Genomic DNA, 13,000 nt, shown 5'->3' with positions numbered 1-13,000 from the left:
TACTTATTGATTTTGGGAGGGAAAGATTACATTATTATATTGAAATTAGTTTTTACTTAATATAAAAGATGTTGAAGATTTGGAATAATATTAACTTGAACGTGTGTATAATGGTAAAGTAGGTAGAAAAATATTAATAGTGAAGATGATTTTTTTTGGATAAAAATCAGTCAATCAATCAAATCCTTAATTTCATAAGTGGAGTTAGCTACATGAACCAAAAGTGATTCCGTATAGTCATCTACAAAAATCTGTCTCTTCATCCCTTACGATCAAATACCTCATTCTCATGCAAATCCATTTGCTTCATATCCTTCCTAACTCCTTCCAATCAAGTCATATTCGATCTTCCTCTACCTCTTTTAAGTTTTCCATGATCCCACTCTTCCACTATTCGTACCAGTGCATCCTGGGGTCTCCGTCTTACATGCCCGAACCAACACAAGCGATTTCCCTTAGTTTGTCTACAATGCCTGCACCACCTACTTTCTTGCGAATAACTTCATTTATGATTCCATCTCTTAGAGTGTTCCCGCACATCCATCTTAACTTGCGCATTTCCGTAATAACCTTCATCTTTTTAATGTGCTCCTTCTTAGAAACCCAACATTCTGTACCATAAAGCAACACTAATCTTATGGCAGTCCTGTAGAATTTCCCCTTCATTTGTAATGGAATGTTTTGGTCACATAACACTATCGTGGCCGCTCTCCAATTGGATAAAAAAAAAACCATAAATTTTATGGCGGAATTTTTTTTAACCAAAAATTGACACGTGCACTTTTTATTCATCGTTAGTCCCCGTTCACTTCACCTTATTTTTGCTGAACTGAAATTTTTTTTACTGAACTAAAATTAATTTTTGCTAAACTGAAATTATTTTTACTGATTCTCTCTTATATTTCTTCTTTTGAATTACTGATTTTTCCTAAACTGAATTTATTTCCACTGAACTAAAATTAATTTTACTAAATTGAACTTATTTTTGCTGAATAAAAATTATATTTACTGAACTGAAATGATTTATATTGAATATTTTTTTTAAGGTGAACTGAACAAAGCCTTAGTACATAGTTATAGATAATAACTTAGATAGATTATAGACTTTTTCTTTGCATGTTTTTGTTATTTTAACTCTGGTATTGGTGGATGATGTTCAAAATTGTACACTACTAGAAAATAGGCAATTTTCGACGGAATTATTCCGTAGAAAAACGCGTTTCCGACGGAATTTCGTCGAAATATGGTCATCGGAAACATATTTGTTGGAAAAATGACCTTTTTCGATGGAATTTAAGTCGTCGGATGAGATTTTCCGGCCTAGAAAATTCGTCGAAAAATGCTATTAAAAATTGATAAATAAATCACCTAGCACCACCAGCACCCCCCCCCCCCTCGCCAATATTGGACAAAGCCCCACAACAACTAACCTGCCACTATGACACTACAACCCCAAACCACCAACTAACAATAATAACTAACAATAACAACAAAAATAGTTATATAAATAACAATAATAATTAATAATAACAACAATAATAATTAAATAACAATAACAACAATAGTAATTAAATTAATAATAAAAAAAAGGAAAAAAAACGTAAAAACATATTCAATCCCCCTGCTAACCCAGCCCACCCCAAACCACCACCAACCCTAACCCAGCGACCACGAACCACAACCCTAAACCACCAACTAACCCTAACCCACCCACGAAACCACCAACTAACCCTAACCCACCCACCCCAAACCACCTGCAACTAACCCTAACCACCACGACACCATAACCCAAAATATAAAAAAATAAAAAAATTATAAAAAAGAATAAACATACCTTAACCGAAATTAACTTTGAATTTTATCTTGAATTTGGTTTAAAAAGGCCAAATTCGACCATAAAAATTCAAGATTTAGAGTTTTCATAGTCGAATTTGACATTAAAAACCATTAATTTCTAAAAATCAGCGAGAAATCGACCACCAATCGAACTCGGCGTGGACACCATCAACCCCACTCACTAGCGTCCTGAACACCACCAACCACACTAGGAAAGAGAAGAGAAGAGAATAGAATAGAATAGAAGAGAGAAAGAGAAGAGGAAAGAGAAAAGGAGAGAGAAAAAGAAGGAGAAATGGCGGAAGCGAAGGAGAAGAGGTGAAAGAAATAGAAGGGAAAAAGAAGAGGAGAGAGAGAGAACGGGAAAGAGATGAGAAGGGGAAAGAGAAGAACAGAGAGATGGAGAAGAGAATGAAGAGGAGACGGAAAGAAAATGGGGGGCACGGTTTAGGGTTTCATTTAAAAGGGTGGTTTTTTTAAAAATTATATTTTGATGGAAATTTCCGACGAAAATAGTAATTTACAATAGAAAAATCTGTCGGAAAATACATATACCAACAGGAAAAAAAACCGTCGGAAAGTTCGACTTTTCCGACGAAATTATGTGTCCGTCGAAACATGTTCGTCGAAAATAGGTTGTTTTCTTGTAGTGGTAGTAAACCACAATTACCTAATATCTTAAGTTTAAGTCACTTTAACTTTTAGGGTGTGTTCTATTCAGGTCAGTTTAAGTCACTTTAGCTTTTAGGGTGTGTTCCGAACACACCTGATTTTCACTTATTTAACTGAACTTATCTGAACTTAACTCAACTTATCTGAATTTTTCTGAACTTAACTGAATTTATCTGAACTTATTAAAACTTATTTTAGTTGTAATTTGAACAGAGGTAACCTTTATCAGAATTTATTTTCCCTGAACTGAACTTATCTGAATTTATAACTTAACATATATTAACTTAACTAAACTTATTAGATCTGAAATAAGTGAAAATAAGGTTAACAGAATAGGCCCTTGTTCGGATTGTAATTTTGGATATATATATATATATATATATATATATATATATATATATTTTTGTAATATGGATTAATCTTACTTTATCCCTTGATATTGTAAATTTGTATCATATGTGGAGGTTATAACTCTTATATGGGGAGGTGATAACTCTTATGTGTGGAGCCGTCGAGGTGATAACTTTTAAAATAATTCCGATATAGGTTTAATAACCTTGGCCAATTGACCACATTTGTATAAAAGTTAGCACCTTCGTGACATATTGGTATAAAAGTTAGCACCGGTGACAAATTGGAATAAAAGTTAACAAATTGCGATAAATTGGTATAAAAATTAACAAGTTGTGACATTTCACCCTTCTTTTCTTGCTGAAGGAGTTTTTTTTTTATTTTTTTTTATTTTTAATTTTTTGTTGTTGTTAATTCTCATTTTATGCTAAATAATTCTCTCCTCAATGCTCATGCACCTAAGATTATCGACAAATAATAACAAAAAAATTTGTGAGTTAAAAAAAATGTCTCAAAAAATGAATGGAAAGAGAAATTTTTATGATTTAATGTCTCAAAAGTTAAATTGGCATGTAATAAGTTGTAATATTTAAGAAGTTGGGAGCAAATATATTTATATAAAATTAAATATTGGGAAAATAAAAAGCTCGATGTAATCTTGAAAATATATAATCAAAGCTTGATCTTGTAATTTTTTTTGATTAATTCTTATGCATAATCTTGAATATTTCTCTATCTTTTCCCTTTTTTCCTTTTGTTTTTCTTAATCTTTGACTTTATTTGGGCTTTTAATCTAAAATTCTTGCGTACAACCGGCTTACACTAACCTTAATGTAAGGCCTGATTTGCACGTGCCAATTAGTGTATAAATAGCGCTCAAAGAGAAATCACAGCCGCATGCAAAACATCGTCTTCTTCTTCTCTCAAATTCTCTGCAAAACATCGATGGATTCCCTAATTCACAAATTATTACAATCCCAAAACAAATTCAAGCTCCAATTTCAAACGATCTGCAAACTTCAGAAGAAATTGAAGTTGATTCTGCAATTGATGTTGATTTAAACAACGATTCTATGCAACAAACCCTAAATTACAGGCAATGTGGCAATAATATTGACCTAAATTGCGAAATCAATGACAATGCAATGCTCAAAACCTCAATTCAGGTACGTAATTTTGTATATGAATTTGTACAAATTTACCAAAAATCGGTAAACTGGTGATTGAATGAATTACGATCAATGCAGATTCATATGAGAGTAGAGTTCATCTCGATGAAGAACAAATCTCAGCTGATGAAGTGCAAATCTCGGTGGATGAAGAGCAAATCTCAGAGGATGAAGATTCAACTTCTGAAGGTTACATTAAGCTTTTGAACAATTGCGGAATTGTTTAAATTAAAGTTTCTGTTTAATATTGAAAAGTACAAGTAAAATTGAAATTGCATACTTGTTTAATTTATAGTGTAACTTTAAGAAATAGAATTGTAACTTTAAGAAACATAAGTGTAACTTTAAGAATATAAGTATTGTTTTGTTTATGGCTTAAAAGTTATAGTTATTATTGTTAAAGTTACATAATGGTTTAGAAGTTATATTGTATAATTTAATAAAATAGTGAAATTAGTGATAACACTGTCAAAGTTACCTGATATAGCTTAAAAGATACTGTATTACTGAATTATAGTTATACTTTATTCATAAAACTTAAATCTACTATACTGTTTAAATTGCAGTCATTGAAACCAATATTGATGTTGGGAGAACACTATTAGGCATCTGAACAAAAACCTTAGAAGAAATGCATGAGATTTACAAAAAACATGCATCAATTGTAGGATTTTCAGTAAGGAAACATACAGGTAGGACTAGGGATAAAGCTAGAAAAGTTATTGTGGAGAAATACTATGTTTGTTCTGCACAAGGTAAAACAAACAGTGGGGAAAGAAAAAAGAAAAAAATAGAAGCAATTGTAGAGAATGCAGAAAAGAAAAAGAAAAGAAAACCAAGACAAGTTCCTATCATAAGAACATATTGTAGAGCTTGTATAAGAGTCAAGATGAATGAGGATGGATTGTTTGAAGTAGTACAACATGTTTTGGTACATAATCATGAACTCACAAGAAAACAATGGCAGTATCTTTGATGACAAAAAAAAGGGACGAGTAATAGAATACTTGCAAAAATCAGGACTTTCAGCTATGGACTCATATCGAGCTATGTGCAATGAAGCTGGAGGTGAAGAAAACTTAGGACACACAAAGAAAGACCATTTGAATTATTGGACAAGGTTGAAAATGAAAAATATTGAAGGTGGTGATGCACAAGCAGTCTCTGAAATAATGTACCAGGAACTTGCTAATGATCCTGAATTTTTCATTAGATTTAGATTGAATAAAGAAGGCAAGTTGAGAGCACTATTTTGGAGAGACTCGATGATTAGAGAAGATTATAGTATTTATGGAGATGTTGTAGTGTTTGACACTACATATAGAACAAATAGATACAATTTGATATGTGCTCCTATTGTTGGAATTAATAACCATTGGAAAAATTTCATGTTTGGGTGTGCTTTTATTGGAGATGAGAAAATTGAATCACTTGTATGGCTTCTTGAGACATTCAAAAAGTCAATGGGAGGGAAATGCCCAATTTTAATCTTCACAGACCAAGATCAAGCAATGTGCTCTACGATACAGAAGGTAACATTTAAAGTTATACATAAAGGTGTTAAAGTTACCTTGTTTCTATTGTGTACTTACCTTTTTTTCTAAAAATATATCTGATTATAATTCAGGTCTTTCCAAAGGTCAGACATAGATTATGTATATGGAATTTGGAGCAAAATGCTATTACAAGATTTGGATCATTGAAATGAGACAAGGATTTTAAGAGAACACTCCTACTGTTTGTAACGACGTGTAACTGAAGTTGAGTTTGAAACTGTATAATTTATGATTGAGAAGTATAATTTACAAGAAGATAGTTGGTTCCAAAGAATTTATGATCTAAAAGAAAAGTGGTGTCCATCTCTTAGCAAAGACTTCTTCTCAGCTGGTATCCTCTCTTCCCAACGAAGTGAAAGTACCAATCACGCAATTGGGTTTAGAGCAAATAGATCAACAAGCTTGACTGAATTCTATAGCATTTTCAAAGCTTGTATACAGCGTTGGAGAAGCACGGAAAAACATGATGAGTTCTCGTGTAGTAAATCAACTGCATCATCAGCAATACCATTATCTGGCTTCTGAAACATGCATCAGAAATCTACACTTTGTCTTTATTCACAGATTTTGAAGAAGAATTTGGGTATTCCATTGCAAATACCACAAAATTACTTGGAAAAATGGTAGTACCTTGTTCTATTTAGAGGCAATTGAAAGTGAACCTTAGTCGCAACAAATAGTCACTTTTGAATCTGACAGCAACCAAGTTAAATGCACTTGCAAGAACTTTGAAGCTTCTGGATGGTTATGCTACCACTGCATCAGAATATTACACTTACATTCAGTGATGAGAATACCAGATCAGTATATAAAGAAGAGATGGAAAAAGTTTGCAAAATATCAATTTGGGAAAGACGTGACAATGAAGAACCTGAACAACATCAATACACACCTTGGCGTCAAACCATGGCTAGAAAATGCTATGATCTAATACTGAAAAGTCAATATAATGAAGAGGCGAGAACCCTTATCGAGGACAGTTATGCTGCTAGCCTTTCTCTTGTTGAAGAATTACTAACAACCATCAACAAGAAGCAGAGACTAACTAAGCTACAGAAGTAGAGACCAACCAAGATATTGAAGTAGAGACTAACCAAGTTACTGAAGCAAAGACCAACCAAGATACTGAAGCAGAGACTAACCAAGCTACTGAAGTAGAGACTAACCAAGCTACATTATCAAGTACAGCAACTGAGGCACCTCTTATATTAGATCCTGAACGTACACGACAAAATGAAGGAACAAATGGCCACGAGGACCACTGGAGAAGAAAAGAAAGAAGACTGCAGTACCACCACTTGAGTTTGGAGCTATAACCCCTACTTTGAGACTATTTTGATTGATCTTAGATACATTGTTCTTTAATTGTGAACTATATTCATTGATCTTAGACTATTTGAGACTATTGTATTATTCTTGAACTTTTGAATACAATATATTGATCTTTTTTTTTACTGTATAAGTAATGATGACTTTTGGTAAAAAAAACTATAACTTTTAGTAGAATTACTATAACTATTATAATAGTATTCTTAACTTTAATTTGCATTATCCATAACTTTTAATAAAAATACCATAACTGTTACAATAATTTTAATTCTAACTTCTTTTTACAAAAAAAAGTTTCCACAACTTTAATGGCATTAGCCATAACTTCTTATGAAATATCGATAACTATTATATTAACTCTTTAATAATCTTAATTCCTTCCTGTTTATAAAAATAATTTCTAAAACTTTAAGGGAATTAGCCATAACTTTTAATGAATTACATTAACTTTAACAGAATTACCATAATATCCATCCATTTCATAGACAAAATATTAATCTTTTCCATCACATTCTGAACAATATTATTAACAAAATCACCCCCAGGAACATTTTCCACGCTTCCACCATTCTCCCCACCCCCGACATTCACATCACAAGAAATATTTGAAATACCTCCAGGCAATTTCTTCACTGATAACACAATATCAACAATTTCATCAACAATCACAAACATTCTTGGATCATAATCCTGACTTTGCAAGACAGGAGATGAACTACTAGAAGCACGAGCCACATCATGCTTCTTTAAACTTTCAACCTTCTTCAAATGATAGTTTGTAACAACTTCCATATTCCTCTTCATCAACAAAAATTGCTCATGAATAGCCTGAAAAATAATAAGTGAATAATTAGAAAGATAAATTTAGCTACAATAAGTATAACTTTTAACATAAAAGGTATAAGTTTAACATAAATAAGTGAATAATTAGAAAGATAACTTTAGCTACAATAAGTATAACTTTTAACATAAAAAGTATAACTTTAGCATTAATAAGTGCAACTTTTAACTTACATCAGTAGCAACGGAGTGAATTTCTTCATCAAGTGTCATACTATCAGGAACATCAAACTTAATGATCCTTTTTCCTAGTGATGCATCATCGGCATTGTCAACTTGAGAAACTTTAGTTTGCTTAGCTTCTTCAGGTGCAATTCGAAGAGGCAGTTGTCTCCGAACACAAAATTCTGAGATATAGGGTATGTAGTAGTATCCAAAATACCACAACCAAAAGACTTAGCCTCAACTTCTTTTTTCACCCTATCACTGATTTTCTTATCAGTCCAGTGTTTGATAAGAGGCAAACTACAATCGGTGCCTCATTCCTGAACTTCAAACGCTGAAAATACACAACCTCCAACAACAAAATACAACCACCAACACTGTCTTGACTCTACTTTTCTTATACTTCAAAATAGCCCTACACAACCTTTCATGAACATATTTACACCAATTGAAATTCTTAATTTCATCAACATTTTCAAGAGCTTTAACAAAACTCAAATCAGCAGTTCTATTTGCAACAGGTGCTAAAAAGGTAGCAAAAGCAACCATCACAAATAGTCTCTTAAACAACTCCCCACCATCCTTTAACTGAACAATCCTAGTCTCTAATTTATGCAAAGGTATGCCTGCACTACTAGCAACATCAAACATACTCCCCCATTCTTGTTTCAATTGAAGATCAGTACTTCTAGTACTCTCTACAACATCCATCCCATTATTCAAAGGTAACTCAAATACATCATAAACATCATAGGGAGAAATAACAAATTCCTTCCCAGGACTTATAGAAAACATCCAACTAATAGGATCAAAATGATCAACTAGCCAAGGAAGTAAAGTTATAACAGTTCTAGTCAAATTTAAATCCAACAAAACACCAAATCCTATTTCAACAATTAATTTAACTTACTCATCAGAAAAATCTTTCATGAGATCTACTAATGTGTGCGATCTGCAATGGGTACTGAAAAACCTATCCAATCTGAATCAAAAAAAGAAGAAAGGAAAAATAAAATAAACAACTATAACTTTAAAGAGAATAAATACAACTTTAGAAATAATAAATGCAACTTTAGCAAACACAAAATTATAACTATAAATAAGTAATAAAATATAGCTTTAATATCATTATCCATAACTTTACATAAAATAATCATAAATATTGTATCAGCATATAAGTTAATTATCACATCTATCGTACTAACACAATGTCCATAACTTTAAGGGCATTATCCATAACTTTAAGAGCATAATCCATAACTTTAGAAATAATAACAATAACATCAGAAAAGGGTACTTACATTTCAACATCAAAATCAGAATCATCTCTCTCTGATATACTTGCAACAGCTTCATCTTCTTCAGCATCAGAATCCGGTCTGTTTCTATTTTTGAATTTGACAGCCTTGTCAACCACTCTCCGCTTCTTCTCAGCTGGACAGCGATCATCCTTTACTGGCTCCTTCTCAGCAGGACGAATATTGTCCTTCACCATTTTCTGCTTCTTCTCGGCCGGACGACGATAATCTTTTTTTTTGGTTTTTTCTCAACAGGAGCATTATTGGATGCCTTAGCTAGATTTTTCTCAGGACGACGATCATCCTTTACTAGCTTCTTTGCTTTCACACTTAATTTTCTTTTTTTCTTATATCTCTCAACAGATTCTTCCTCACTTACTTCATGTTCAGAATCCTCCTCACTTCCCTCCTCATCATCACCCTCATCCTCTTCTGACCCCTCCTCATCATCACCTCCACCCCCTTCTGAACCCTCCTCATCATCACCTCCATCCTGTTCAAAACCCTCATCCTCATCACCCCATCCTGCTCAGAACCCTCATCCTCATCACCTCCATCCTGCTCAGAACCCTCATCCTCACTTTTATCCTCCATCACTGCACCCTTCTTTACTGCACCCTCCTTTACTACAGCTTCCTTCACAACACCCTTCTTTGCTGCAACCTCCTTTACTGTAGCCTCTTCTACACTACCTCCCTTCTTTCCACCCTTCTCCACATCAACATTTACTTCATTGCTTACATCATTAGCACCTATAGAAAATAATAGTATTAAACTGTAAATCATAACTTTAACTAAAAAAAGTATAACTACAACTATAATTAACATAACTTTTATAAAACAATCTGACATAATAAAACATAAAGCATAACTTAAGCAAACATTTATATAACTATAACAACTAATTATGTAACTTTAACAAATGTACAAAAATCAAGAAATTGTAACTGTAAATAGAGAAATTGGTAAAACCTTGAGCATCATCAGATCCACCAACAGAGCTTCGCAAACCACGTCTCCTTCGAAAATTCGAACGACCGCCTCTAAACTTCACCATCGCAAATTCAAGAAATATAACCCTAAAATTCAAAATAAGAACGATTAATTAATCAAATACTGACATCAACAACAAATTGAATGAAAATGCATGAAAAAACTAGAAAAAAAAAAATAGTAACACCTAAAACATTCAATCTAATATGAACACAATGAACCAGGAAACCATAAAATATGAACAAAATTATGATAAAAAACAAAAAACCAAAAATCAAACTAATATACTTACGAATACAACAAAAACAAAGAATTCTACTTAAAAATTGAAATAAAGTAGAGAATTACAAGTTAATAATACACATGTAAAATGAAAAACCATAACAAATCAACAATTACAACAACTAATGAGCAAAAATTATGCGATTAAAACCAAAAATAATTTTAAAACTAACCTCAAAAACCGATGAGAATCCAAAATTCAAATTGTCAACTAAAGAAAATCAACAAAACAAAGGAAAGATGAAGAGAAATTGCAGAGAAATATGAATAGAGGAGAGAGAAATTGCAGAGCAGAAACAGAGAAATAAATTGAAGACGTGCTAAAATGAAAAACAAAAAAAAAAACGGAAAAAAAAATAACCGTTGGACTGGCACGTGTGAGCCTAGTCCAGAAGAGAGAAGTGGGCCGGTTTTACACTAAGTTAGTGTAAGCCGGCCTTTTTCAAGAATTTGTCGCTTTTAATAGTGTCCAAGAAATTTACAATAAATATTTGAAGCAAGAAAAAGACAAAAAAAAAAAAAAAAAAAAAGAAAAACTATATATTTAAGCTACAATAATAAGAATAATCATTTGTACAATATACGCTTATTATTCTAACAAGAAAAATGTTTAAACGTCATCACATGGTAACTTTATACCAATATGTCATCACATGGTAACTTTTATACCAATATGTCGTCGATGGCTAACTTTTATACCAATCTGTCACAACTTGCTAACTTTAATACTTATCTGTCGCCGACGATAACTTTTATACCAATATGTCACAAGGATGCTAACTTTTATACCAATATGGCTAATTGGCCTAATAACCTTTCTCAAATGTTTATATAACTTGTACATTTGTCTTTTTTTTTTTTTTTGAATAAATAAAATCGGGGTGTTACTCCATATATATTTTTTTCCCCTTTTTACTAATATCTTTTCTCAATAACTTTAATTTCTTATATGGAATTAAATAAAATAAAAAAATTGTTTCCTTATTGATATTGAAAATGTATTCCGCCGAAACATACTAAATCTCGTGGTTGATGACTTGATTTTCCTTAATGCATGACTGAATAGCTGATGACCTTAAATTTCTTAGACCTAGTTCATCCTTTATGGACCTAAAGAACTGATACATACATTTGTGTTTTTATAAATATATATATATGCAACTCATCAACACTTTGTGCAAGTAAGACTATTGATACTCAAACTTTAATAAGTCAACTTATCTTGATAACTCAATTATCTCGTTCATTATTGCATATTGTATAATGATAAAGGTTAAACCTTAATTATTATTATTATTATTATTATTATTATTATTATTATTATTATTATTATTATTATTATTATTATTATTATTATTATTATTATTATTATTATTATTATTATTATTATCTAACTAACTTTGAATAACCAAAGGATATAACTTTGTATTTTTTTTATATTACATATGCAAATAAAGAGTACAAACCATAAAATTAGTGTGTATTGATACTTGATCGAACTAGCTGAGACTTCCTTCGCTGGCTAAGTTAGCGCCTCCTAAATTCTTTGTCTTTCAAGCTTGTGAATACTACATTTGAAATCCTTGACATTTTGAAAAAGATGCATTTATTACAAAAATGATTAGTATCAACTCTATGAAAATAGGATAGTACATTCGGGTGTATCATCCGCATGGTACACCTTGTTAAACCAAAAAAAAAAGCGGAAATAACATACATGTGTTTGACAAAGAACATACTTGTAATATTTTCTTTGAGTATGATCATTGTGTTCTTTGGGTATCAACTATATGTTATACATTATAACTTATGTTATTATTTAACATATGTTGATTAAACATATTTTTTGGGTTTCAATAATACAAATTATATTCATTGAATTTGGCTCGTATTTTCTTTGAGGTAGACTCACAAATTCTATATTTATTATCATATGTCATATTTAAATTATTTTTATTATCGTATATTTTTTAGTTTCATCAGTGTGTTTTTTGTAAGTATTTTATGGTTACAAAAAGTTAATTCCACATACAATTGATGAGGTTACACCGTCAATGCCAATTAGGAGTTGAGATGTTACTATCTAATCTATCTCAACATGATTTGCTTTACTTTTCCATTACAAAGGGGAAGGGGAAGGTGAAAGTCAAAGGGGTAACAGTCTTACAAAGCCGATTGGACCTTGCCCGAATAAGGGCTTGCTCCTTTTGTTGTTTTTCATTTTCTTTTTTTAAAAAAATAATAATAAAATAAAATTCATCAATAAAGAACCAAATATCATTTACAAAGAAAATCAAAATTAACAATACGTAGAAAATTGAATTTGACAAAGGTTTCCTTCATTAAAAATACAAACGTTGGTTAGATCTTACAATGCCGTTGTATATCTTTGCACATATCGCTATTACAATTTTTTAGGATAGAAGGTCTAACAATTTGTTGTGGTTATGAGGATGATTTTCATTTGATTATTTGACCGTATTTGAAAATTTGATGATCATTCATCATG

This window comes from Chenopodium quinoa, unplaced genomic scaffold (assembly GCF_001683475.1).
Source record: "Chenopodium quinoa cultivar QQ74 unplaced genomic scaffold, ASM168347v1, whole genome shotgun sequence".
Taxonomy (NCBI): domain Eukaryota; kingdom Viridiplantae; phylum Streptophyta; class Magnoliopsida; order Caryophyllales; family Amaranthaceae; genus Chenopodium; species Chenopodium quinoa.
Note: the sequence above shows the minus strand (reverse complement) of the source record.